At 40.1% G+C, this 12,101-nt stretch overlaps 1 protein-coding gene across 2 annotated transcripts in view; it reads right to left on the bottom strand.

Moving 5' to 3' along the window:
- The window catches only part of LOC149440811 (serine/threonine-protein kinase D1-like), a 154,967-nt gene extending 144,396 nt beyond the window's left edge, over positions 1–10,571 (bottom strand). The window contains exon 1 of one of the 2 annotated variants that reach the window (XM_089658033.1): positions 10,419–10,571. The gene's annotated coding sequence lies outside the window, so the exon portion shown is untranslated. Of the gene's footprint in view, positions 1–4,661; positions 4,849–10,418 lie in introns of those variants that run through there. The other variant, XM_089658032.1, reaches the window with a different exon arrangement.
- Between the last annotated feature and the right edge of the window lie 1,530 nt (positions 10,572–12,101).

Here is a 12,101-nt window from a genome sequence, read left to right as displayed (position 1 = left end):
TTTTATAGGGGCACACTGCAGGGAGATCCTAAATTCAGCACACATTTTCAACTAAAGTTGCTGCCAAAGACTGCCAAGGACAGTTTAGTTAGCACTGATGTCACAGAAGAAGATCTGATTCTATAAATTGAGCTTTAAAAAGGAACGCAGTAGCTACTCGGGGATTTTCATCTATGACAAGTCACCCCTGACCTTTTCATTGTTGTTTTGCTCTTACTGTATTAGTACAGTATTTGTATGTATTTCTATACATTGTGATCATTTCCCACATTGTACAGGAGTTATTTCTCTCCTTGGCTTATGATTTGCCTAGTATAGACACATAAAGACTGCCTCACCCTTTGAGTTAGACATTCTGTTCAGCTTCAGTTGACCTTAAAAAGTCTACAAATTTTGTTATTTTGTAAAGCATACTTGTGCATCATTATGGTAGTATAGGAGTGTATTATACTCAAAGCAGGTCCCTCTAGTGCTGTGATCTCACCTCTGCATGTGTTTAGAGCCGATACTGCATTTTATTGTCTTACTGGTGCTCCAGCTCCCACGTCAGAAAGAGAGGAGTACGCATCAAAATAAAGGTTAAACTGCTAGTTCACCTATACAGTAAAAATGGAATGGTGAATAACACCATATACCCTACTCAATCCCACCCCCAGTCCCCTCTGTACTTACCTCTGGGGATACTGAGCTGTCAGTGCCCACACAGCCAGTCCAGGATTTGAAATCTCCCTCTTCTCTGTGCATTGCTTCCAGGAATGACCAAAGCGATTCTGATTGGTCAGAGCCCGCACAGTAAATCGCTCTGGTCTGTCCCGGAAGTTATGCACAGAAAAGAAAGAAATGACCTGGGATTTCAAACCCCCAAACTGCTGGACTGGCTACCTGGCCTCTGAGAACTCAGCATTCCCAGAAGTAAGTGGGGACCGAAGGAAAAAAGGAGGAAGAGCGTCCAGTATTTGGTCACTTTTTCATTTTTTTTCTGTAAAGGTGAACTAACTACTTAATTTTTATTAAGGTATTTGAATAAAGTGGAGAGGGATTAGAATGCTTGTCAGTTTTTATTTCTGTCTGTGTAGGCTTGCCACCTCATCCCTTTAAAACTGAACATATATGAATTACACAGGTTCTGAGGGTAATTTAATACAGGTAAAGTGGGAATCCTATGTCTGTGGCCTCATAAAGGAGATTTACCTTCTCTATTTGTCCTGTTTACCATTATCATTGAAAGTGAAAGTAAAAAATAATCCCAAATTTTGGGTTGTCCCCAGAAAAGTATTAGTGGGTTAATCTTCAAATGGGGACACTAGATCTGGTGACCTGGGGGGCCCAAGAAATTCCCTTAATTGGCAGGGATTTACTCTCACTTCTTGTTTGGCTATGGGACAGGAAGTAAAATCTCCACAATGGGGCACAGGTGGCAAAATAAATTCTAAAAGCTCTATCCAAAATGAAAAAAAAAGTTTTGCCTATAGTTCTACTTTAAGGTTCAGTTTAGGGGTTATGCTAATGTTAGGCTTAGGGCTCTCTGCTTTAGAGGTTAAGAAGCTAAATGGGAAGGTTAAGTATAAAGGGCTTACGTTAATTGTCTGTTGAGAGCCGAGGTGTTACCATGTGGTTTATAGTATATCTATTTTGTAAAGCCAATAAAAAAAACAATATATTGCAGTCCTTATATGTCCTTAGGTGTGTTGGATGCATTAATTTTCTTTCATTGGACTTTATCTGTTTTTTTTTAACTGGGGAACTTCCCACTAACACACTTCCTGCCGAAGTTCATTTAATGTGAATTTTGTTAATGAGCCAAACATTGATGTTTTTGGTCATTATATGTACTTTTATGTATTAATGTTTCAGATTTCACATCACAATAATTCCTGAAGAGGATTCTCTACAAGTTGAAACGTTGGTGCTATTGATACACACTTTGACACAGACACAGTGTGTGTTGAAGATGCTCATTCTTTGTGTGGTGGCTTTTTAACATATTTTTAATAATTGCCTGGTTTATTTTTGTTTCTAACCTCAGACCTTTTTGATCCTTTTTAATGTGGACATCAATAAAAACTAATTTGTATTTTTATACATTATTGTAGTGGAATCTTGGTGCCTTAATAAAGTCCCGCTCCACATGTCTTAAAGTATGTGTTAATTGTTAAGGAAGTGGCACCATTGAAATAATTTGGTCCACCGGCTGAAGGCAAGGAGACAGTTAAGAGTGTTAAGTGCTAACATACACTGAGTTTTAGGGGTTTATTTTAGAGGCAGGCTAAGTGTTGTGTTAAAGTAGGGGATGGATTATTGTGGGGGAGATTTTTTGCCATTGGGGAAGCTGTATATTCTTCATATGTCCCCACTTACACCGAACTTCCTGCATTCAGTGTCATTCCACATGCACATTTACAAGTGTCTGTAGCACATTTGTTGTATTTTTGGGGGATTTTTTGTGGGTTTTTTTTTTTAACTTTACTGTTTCTTTTTATGCACCTGAAAGCACCGCAATGGTGTAAACTAGGTGTGTTGAAGTAAATAAATTTTTCTTGCGTATGCGTTCATGCTACCTTTAATGCGAATTTGACTGCATATGATTTAAGCAAGCTCTTAGGCCAGAAACCCTACCCATAAAAGCTACCAGAGCTGAGAACCTGTCTATATTAAATTGTCAGTTTTTAACCATTTTGCACTGGCCATACGCATATATGGTGACTTTAACGCCAAGCAGCCACATATATGCAGCTCCGCATAAACAACGTACAGTGCTCAGAGCATGCTCCTAGCATGGTAGCTGCCGGGGATTGGTAAGCTCCTGATGCATACTTGCCATTGGGAGCTTCAAGATCATATGACTGCTGTGACAGCCAATCACAGCAGTCACGTGACCCAAATGCCCACCTCCGCCTTCTGGCATCTAGAAACTCTTAAATGGCCTGGAACGGTAGGCTTGACAGGTTTAAAATTGTGCAGCACCATGTGGTTTGACGTGCATGAAAATGCGTTGTGTTTGCCAACACATAGGGAGTATCATTAAGAATTAATGGCACCCCCTTGCTTCTGCTAAAGAACAGCGAGTTTACCTATGGGTCAGGAATGTTTGTGATTTTGTAAGTTTTCCCAGCCTGCAGTAATTAACATGCCAGTTTCACATTACTGAACCTAATGTAACAGTTATTACAAAATCACCACATAATTCTATTTTTATTTTTTTGCTAACGGTTTAGAACAAAAATATTCCAAAGCAGTTCCTGATTTTCAAAAACATTAAGAACATTTGAACTAGAAAAATTTGCACCAATTCATTCTTATGTATCAGGGGCTGACTGACCATTTGTAAACTCAGGCACTGATCAGTAGGGGGCCCCATGAGATGCCCCAGTACCTTTTTCATAGGCTTTTTTTTAGCTTGGGCAAGGACACAGGGGCCCCATGATCCCCTATTGCCCGGGGGCCCCATGAGTTGTCAGTCCACCCCTGTTATGTGGTTTTACAATGTATACACTTGCAATAAACTCTATTAACATGTGTAAATATGTACTCAGAAAGTTTAAAATGTACTCAGAAGGTTTAAAATGGGTTAATGTGTGCTGACACAAATGGCTACATATTAATAAATTTCAATATATAAAATTCAGGGGGGGGGGGGGGTTGCAATCCTGGAAAATGTTTATTTACAAATGTTATGGTAGGCAGAGCTCATGGACCCAGGCTAGCGCTTTTTTTAAATAAAAACATAACTGCTCTGCAAAAAAAAAAAGTTGAGAATCCTTAAAGAAGCAGTAAAATAGATTAGTAGAACAATATTTTCCATTTCAGCTGCTTCTTGATGATTGTATTCATTGACATAAATAAAAATGTATTATATTTCGGTCTACACGCTCAGTTTTACTGGTATACAAATCACAAAAGCTCCACATTGGTACAGAATTTATGTATTGGTGACCATACATTATACAATTTTCTTATTCAATTTCTTTTAGGTTTACCTTCAACTAAAGCCTGCCTAAATGCATACAAATTAAACGTGTTTAGGTTTGACCTCAAATCATATCGTTTTTGTAAAGCTAAAGCAAAATTGTATAATGTATGGTCAGCCTTAGTTTTCTACAGCACAAAAATATTTTACACTTATTGAAATGTGTTTGAATTTTGCAGGTTTTTCTAGTGATCTCTAGTTTTCCTTTATTGATAAAGACTGCAGTATCTAGATTGAGACATAGCAAGGTTGTGAATCACCACATACAAAGCACACGTGTCTCGTTTACATTAAAGGGAAAAAAAAAAAATCACAATTGGGCAGCATATGTGAACCATAAGCTGTGATGTTGATTTGCAGCCTTGTTGGGGAAAGGAAAAAAAAAAAGGGAGCATACCAACATTTGCATTTTACCAGTAGCCATCAGAGTTAATATAAAACATACAAAAAGACATAATGAATCAGACAAATAAATAACAAATATACACAGATGGAGCGAAGAGGAGATGGATGATTGGGAACGCTCTGTAAAAAGATACATTTCACATCGAATCTTCCTGAGTTCTGACAACATGAAAGGGACGGAAGGAACAGGGGACCCAAGTTCATAACAGTGGAAAACAGAAAAGTGAAAGGGAAAAAAAAGAGAGAGAGACATTTACCCAGAACACATAATATAAAAATCTCTCCATACCTCTAACCACAGATGACAATTCTCCTGACACCAAGGAAGTTTCAGGCTCCTCTAGGTGATTGTGTGCAGACGTCTTACAGTTTCCTCTCTAAACATCTCAAGTGATTTTTTTTTTTCTGTGTACAACTTCAGAGACAGGAAATTCAAGAGCAGCTATGTCCTGTTTGCCCCTCCCCTCCTTAGCTGAATGCTTAATGTTACTACTTGTCTAATGCAGAGATCCACTGTATAGAAAAGTAGGACAGATACAAGAAGATGGGATGGACAGACAGACATCTTAGAAACTAAACTTCTTGTTTTAATTTTTTGGCTAAGAAACATGATCACTCTCTCCTCCCAGACATGTTATGGCAACATTACAGAAGAATTAAACCTCTACCAAACATTTTTAAAATTGGGCCCTGGGAGTTTTCAGCCATAATGTGTTCATGTGTATGCTGTATTAGCACATTATGGCAGATTAAGCTGACCATACATTAATCATTTTTTTCCATTCAACCAATAGAACACCCATGCACGCACGCTCATGGCTGGTGCTGTGTGCAGCCATAGACACAAACACGGCGCCCAAGCAAGTCAAGCCCCTGCTCCATCCTACCAGCGCTTTGTCTGATTGAGGTCTTTTTTTTTTTTTTTAACTATAATGCAAGAATGCATTAAAGTGAAAAAAAAACTCACAGCATTTAGTTTTACTTTAAAACAGCTATAGCAATATATATATATATACAGTATATATATATAGATAATTTTTTTTATACAAAACTGCATAATTTTGCTTATTGTTTCTCATATGTCTCTTTTTATAATAGACACACATAATATAATTTTCTTTTAAAATTTTCAAATCCTATAAATAAAGGTGGGCGTGCTGAATACAGTACACAAGGTAATAATAATTTTTAGGGGCATATACACTGATCCATCATAATTTTATTACAGGTTGATTGAATAACATTGATTATCTTAGTATAATGGCATCTGAAAGTCAGTGGGGTTTATTAGGCAGCAAACATGTCATCTATTAAGTTGGTGGGTTAAAAGCAGGAAAAATAGGCATTGTGGTTTATTGTTGAAGGGGCTGTGTAGCTGCAGGCTGGTCAGGGGGTCCATGCTGACCCGTGTCCACAGCCAAAAGCATCTACAATGGGCTTGTGATCATCAGAACTGGACCTTGATGCAATGGAGGAAGGCGGCCTGATCTGATGAATCATGTTTTATTCTTGTGGATGGCCAGATACATGTGTGTTGCTTACCTGGAGAAGAGATGACACCAGGCAGCAGAATGGGTAGAAGGCAAGCCAGCAGAGGCAGCATGATGCTTTGAGCAATGGTCTCCTGGGAAACCTTGGGTCCTGCCATTCATGTGGATGTTACTTATTACTGACATTTACTACCTACCTAAACACTGTTTCAGAACAAGTACACTCGTTAATGGAAAAGGTATTCCCTGATGACTCTTTCAGCAGGATAATAAACTTTACCACACTGTAAAAATGGTTCAAGATGGTTTGAGGAACACGAAAACAGGTTGAGGTGTTGACTTGGCCAAATAATCATTTGTGGGATGTGCTGGAAAAACACATCCATGGAGGCCCCACCTTGCAGCTTACAGGACTTAAAGGATTTTCTACTAAGAGCTTGGTGGCAGATTCCACAGCATACCTTCAGAGGTCTACTGGCATCCATACCTCGATGGTCAGGAATGTTTTGGCAGCAAAAGGGGGACCTACTCAATATTAGGTGGGTGGTCATAAATTTATGGCTGATCAGTGTACACAGTGGTATCAAAAAGTTTCGAGACAGATGGCAGCACAAGGCTGCATGCACGATCCTAGAGACCTTCATAAGTCATTGTGCCAAAAGACATCATCCTGTGTACATCGGGAGCTGTGCATCTGGTGCTAATCGAGCCACTTGCGTTACCACGTCTGCTAGTACATCATGTACAGCAAGTTCAAACAAAGAGCAAACATGAAATTCTGTGTGAAACCTGAACACCCAAGTTTAGTCACCGGTAATGATCCTTGATATGAAGGATGGGTCATCCATGAAACGCTGATGGAGTTCTTGGCAGACCTCGGCGCAGTATTCCTTCTGCTCCTAGGTCAGCAGCCTGGGGATGAGCTTGGCAGCAACATGTCACATGTTCAAATCACACGTGAGGATTGCCTGGACTGTTCCGTATGACACACCGAAAATGGCAGCAATGTTGTAGATTGTTCTGTGACAATCATCATGCACAAGTTGCCGAATGGTTTCGCCATTTTTGAGGGTTAAGCTCATTGAAGGTCTTCCTGATCTCTCGTTGTCTTCCAGTGATGTCCTTCCACTCTTGAAGCACACGTGCCACTCAAAACACCTCGAATGACTCATTGCAGCATCACTGTAAACTTGTTATATCATGTCAAACGCCTCTGTGGCAGATTTGCCCAGTTTCACACAGAATTTCACGTTTGCTCTTTGTTCGAAATTGCTGTCCATGATGAAAAAGCAGATGTGGTAACGTACATGGTCAGAATAGCACCAGTTGCACAGCTCCCAAAGTACACAGGACGATGTCTTTTGGCACACTGACTTATGAAGGTCAGTGTTCCCTGTGACTGTGCATGCAGTCTTGTGCTGCCATCTGTTGGCGTGTTACAAATCTAGTGTAACCTTTTGATACCACCTTGTATGTTGCATGACTGAATAGTATGCTAGGCCTGTAAGCTCCCTCTAAATCCTGATTTTCCCTGATTTCGTGCCATATCGCTACTACAAAGCACCCCTTGATCATGACACTCAAATCTGTAAGCAGAAGAGAAATGAACACACTGGCCTGTGATATATGCAAGCCAGAACTCAAGAGAAAGCCCATTAGGGTGGCCTCTGCAGTAGTGAACCAGAAGGACTAATATTTAAGTCTATGTTTTTATTTTTTGCTAAGAAATACGATTGCTGTCTCCCAGAAACATTTAACATTCATGCAGGTGCATGTCCCTGAATACAGACAGTGTGCATTTGGGGACACACACCCACACCCATACAACTGTGAGATTAGTACCTATGGTTCTGTGGTTCTGTTTGTGCAGCCACTGCATTCCAATAGACATGAATGGGACTGTCTGCACACACATGCACGGATCACCTGTGCATCCTGTGCAGGCAAAGACAAACCTTTGCGTGGGTATACAGATGTAATGAAGCCTAATAAGCAAAGTTCAATAACAAGAACTATAGCACAGACCAAGTAACTATATTAAATACTGGGAAAAGCATAAACAAAAGCTGGAGGATTAAGGAAAAACTGACATAAACATTGAACATTTAAAATGGTTGTAAAGGCTTGAGGTTTTTTTACGTTCATGCATTCTATATTTGGAGGTAAAAAACCTTCTGTGTGCATCAGTGCCCCCAGCCCCCTCAATACTTACCTGGGCCTCATCCAGCGATGTGAATGACAGCCTCGGCTGTCCCAAGTCTCTTCCTCCTTATTGGCTGAGACAGCAAGTGGCATTGGCTCCCACTGCTGTCAATCACAGCCAGTCAGCCAATGAGAAGAGAGGGGGGGGGGCCAAGCCGTGGCTCTGTGTGTGAAAGAACACACATTACAGTAGGTGCTCCCATAGCAAGCTGTTTGCTGTGGGGGCACCCGACAGGATGGAATGGCCAGGAGAGCCTGTGGGGGACCCAAGAAGAGGAGGATCTGGGCTGCTCTGTGCAAAACCACTGCACACAGCAGGTAAGTATAGACATGTTTGTTATTTAAAAAAAAACAAAAAACTTTAGAATCGCTTTACATACAGGCCCATACATTCTTGTATGAATATGTTACATCTCCAGGAAAATGCAATGGATAGTGAAGAAAATCCCTTCTTTATCTCTCCAATTCCTACCTGTCATCTTCTCCCCTGCCAGAAGCCCATTTTGTGGGCGTACCTATTATTGAGCTCAAAAACAATTACAAACCCATCTAGCACACTACAAGTCCCAGTCTTCAAGTTCCAATGTCCAATAGTCTGTGGAGATTGGGGGAGCAGATGGAATGATAAATGCCCAAGAGATCCTGCAGCTACCAATAGACCCAGGAAGATCCAGAAACAGCTTGAAAAAACAAAACAGCAGTGCGGGATCTCCATCAGCAATACATGTAGTTTCATTGAACAATTAAAAAATAGTAAAGTACGCTCAGACATGGGATTTTTTTTTTATTATACTAATAATGGCAGCAATCAGCGACTTATGGCGGTGATCAGCAATTTATGACAGTGATCAGTGACTTATGGCGGGACTGCGGCAGACATTTTGATACTGGGGGAACTGACTTGGGGTCATTGACATCCCCAGTGACACCAATACAGTGATTAGTGCAAAAAAAAAACCCACTGACACTGTACTAATGGCACTGGGGAGGAAGGGGTTAACTTTTATTAGGTAATGAAAGGGTTAACTGTGTGAGGGGAGTGTTTTACTAGGGGGCGGGGGTGTGTACTTCACAGGAACACACTGATCGCAAGAGATAAAGTCTTCTCTCAGGTTCAGCGTGCTCTGAACTGACAGATAGCAGAGCTGCAATGTAAACACTGCAGCCGTGCTATCTGTCAGTGATTACTTGAAATCGCCGGCACCCGGCGGGAAATGACCCGCCGGGAGCCGATGATGGACACCCGCTGCCACGATCGGCGGGACGTGTAGGATGGGCATGAGCCTCGCGCGCGCCCCCTACCTGTTTTGCACAGCGATTTTAACCATTTCAATACCGGGCAATTTTACACCTTCCTGCCCAGGCCATTTTTCACGTTTTAGCGCTCTCACACTTTGAATGACAATTGCGTGGTCATACAACATTGTACCCAAACTAAAATGTTATCATTTTCTTCACACAACTAGAGCTTTCTTTTGGTGGTATTTAATCACCGCTGGGGTTTTTATTTTTTGCTAAATTAACAAAAAAAGACAAAATATTTTGAAAAAAAAACACGTTTTTCTTTGTTTCTGTTATAAAAGTTTACAAATAAATAATTGTTCTTCATAAATTTAGGCCAAGATGTATTCTGCTACATGTCTTTGGTGAAAATAACCCAAATTAGGATGTATTATTTAGTTTGTAGGAAAGTTATAGCGTTCACAAACTATGGTATAGATCTGAATATTGATCAATCCTGAAGTACTGACAGCCAATCTAATTTCTTGAGGTCCAAGAATGTCAGAACAGTACAGATATCCCCAAATTACCCCTTTTTGCAGAGTAGACAGTCTGACGTACTTCATAAGAGGAATGGCGAGTTTTTTGAAGTTGCATTTTTTTTGTCATAATTTTTCGGAAAATGAACAAATTAAAAATATTATTTTCACTATTTTTTTTTAGATACTGTCACCAGTGCAGTACAGCATCATCATATAACTGGCATGGCGGTGAACAGGGACACTGACTGGTGACAGTATGAAAAAAATATATATATATATATATATTTTTTTTTTTATTATTTTTAATTTTTTATTACATTTTTTTTATTTTTTTAAAGATTTTTTTTCATATTTTTTTACATAATTTGCTTATAGCAAAGAATTACTTCAAAGAATTAAAGAATTACATGTGTTGGGACAGTATTGCTCTGACTGCAGTTTCCAAAGAGCCAACCTCTAAGATAAAAGGCAGGGCAGGGTCTAGGTGTTTCAAGATAGGTGTAAAAGTTAGCAGTGTCCATAAACCGTCACTAAACCCACATAATACAATAATTATCAATAAATGCTGTATTACATGCTGTTCATACTCACTCAGTGCAGTGACTATGGGATTTGTTTTCTGTATTCTGCAAAAAACCTGGTTGGTCCTGCTGTTCTCTCTCTCCCCTTCTGTAGATGTCCCCAGTGCAGTTGAGGATTTTGCAGAAGAGTGTTGGCAGCTACTGCACATGCTCAGTTTTCAGGGAGTTTAATTGCTGAGCAGCCCATGTGACCATAGCGTTCTTTCAAGCTTGCATTTTTTTGGGTCTGACAAACAAGCAGTGAGCATGGAGATAGCGTAAAACTTTCTGAACACTGCCCTTCTGGGGAGGAAGAAAAAATTAAAATGTAATATAAATAAATGACAAAAGTAAATGAAAATGTCAATATAATTCCAGATGATCTGTTTGATGAAATGACGGAAAGTAGCTAGAGCATTGCAAAGCCCAAAGAGCATTATGAGGTATTCAAATTGCCTAAACGTGATACAGAAAACCATCTTTCACTCATATCCCTCTCTGATTCTAATTAAGTTTTAAGGCCCACCTTTATTGCAGGTTCTGGAAAACTAACGGGAATATGTAGCATTTCTTTATAGTAACCTTAAGAGCTCTTTATGTGATGCATGGACACAGGGTGCCAGCCTTCTCAACAAAGAAGATACCCAACAGTGCTGGGGAGGTAGATGACTGGACAAACCCTTTTTTGGATTTTATTAATGTATGCCTTGAGTGTTACTTAGAATCCAGGTTTAGATAGAGGATAAATCTGATGAAAGGAATATCCACACTTGGAGGGAGCTTGATTGGGCAGTTATAATTGCAATGTGGAGGAAGTGCATCAGCCCCTTTCTTGTCAAAAACATATAAATAATAATAGGCTTGGAGAATTCTGGTATTATGGGCCTGCAACCAGGGTATTCCCAGGATGACTGGTAACAGGGGTAAAGATCTGATATCAAGGGTAAGGTACTCCTAGTGGCACTGGGGGCGGGTCCAGACAAAATATTTTGGGGGTGCTATGCTGGTGCCGGAAGTACAAGTGGGGGTGCTAAAGTGACCTGCTAAGCATGCCGGCTATTGTGCACTTGTGGGCATGACCAAAAAGTGGACGTGGCCATCAAGTGGGTGTTTCTTCATGGTATATGGCTTATAGTGTGGCTTGGAGACTGTGCTATTAAAATAAGCCCAGCTGGGGCCAAAAAATATAGCCCCCAGCTTCTGTTAAGTTTAGCAATAACCCCCAGCACAGCATAATAAATAACTCCCAGAACTCCACAATAATTAACCCACAGTAGGACACAGAAGTTAACCTGTATCACAGCCTAGGAGTTAAGCAGGGCGTTGTTCAATTCTTAACCCTCTGCACAGTAATTAACCTCACCATTATACAATAATTAACCCCCAGCATTGCACAATAGTTAACACCCAACATTGAACAACAATTAACCTTCAACATTGCAGAACAAATAAACCCCCAAATTACACAACAATTAGCCCCCAACATGCACAATAAATGACCTCCAATGTTGCACAATAATTAACCTGCACAATTGCATGATAATTAACCAGCAGCACATCACAACAATTAACCCCCAACACAGCTCAGTAATTACCCTGCAGCAGTACACAATAATTAACCACCAACATTGCACAATAAAAACCCCCCAGCAGTACAGCAATCATTGTGCTCCCGTAATTGTACAACATACAACATAGCATACAGAGTGAAGAG

Source organism: Staurois parvus, unplaced genomic scaffold (assembly GCF_062004578.1).
Source record: "Staurois parvus isolate SC_StPar_1 unplaced genomic scaffold, SC_StPar_1.0 ptg001051l, whole genome shotgun sequence".
NCBI classification, from domain to species: Eukaryota; Metazoa; Chordata; class Amphibia; order Anura; family Ranidae; genus Staurois; species Staurois parvus.
Note: the sequence above shows the minus strand (reverse complement) of the source record. Positions and strands in the feature narration are given on the sequence as shown.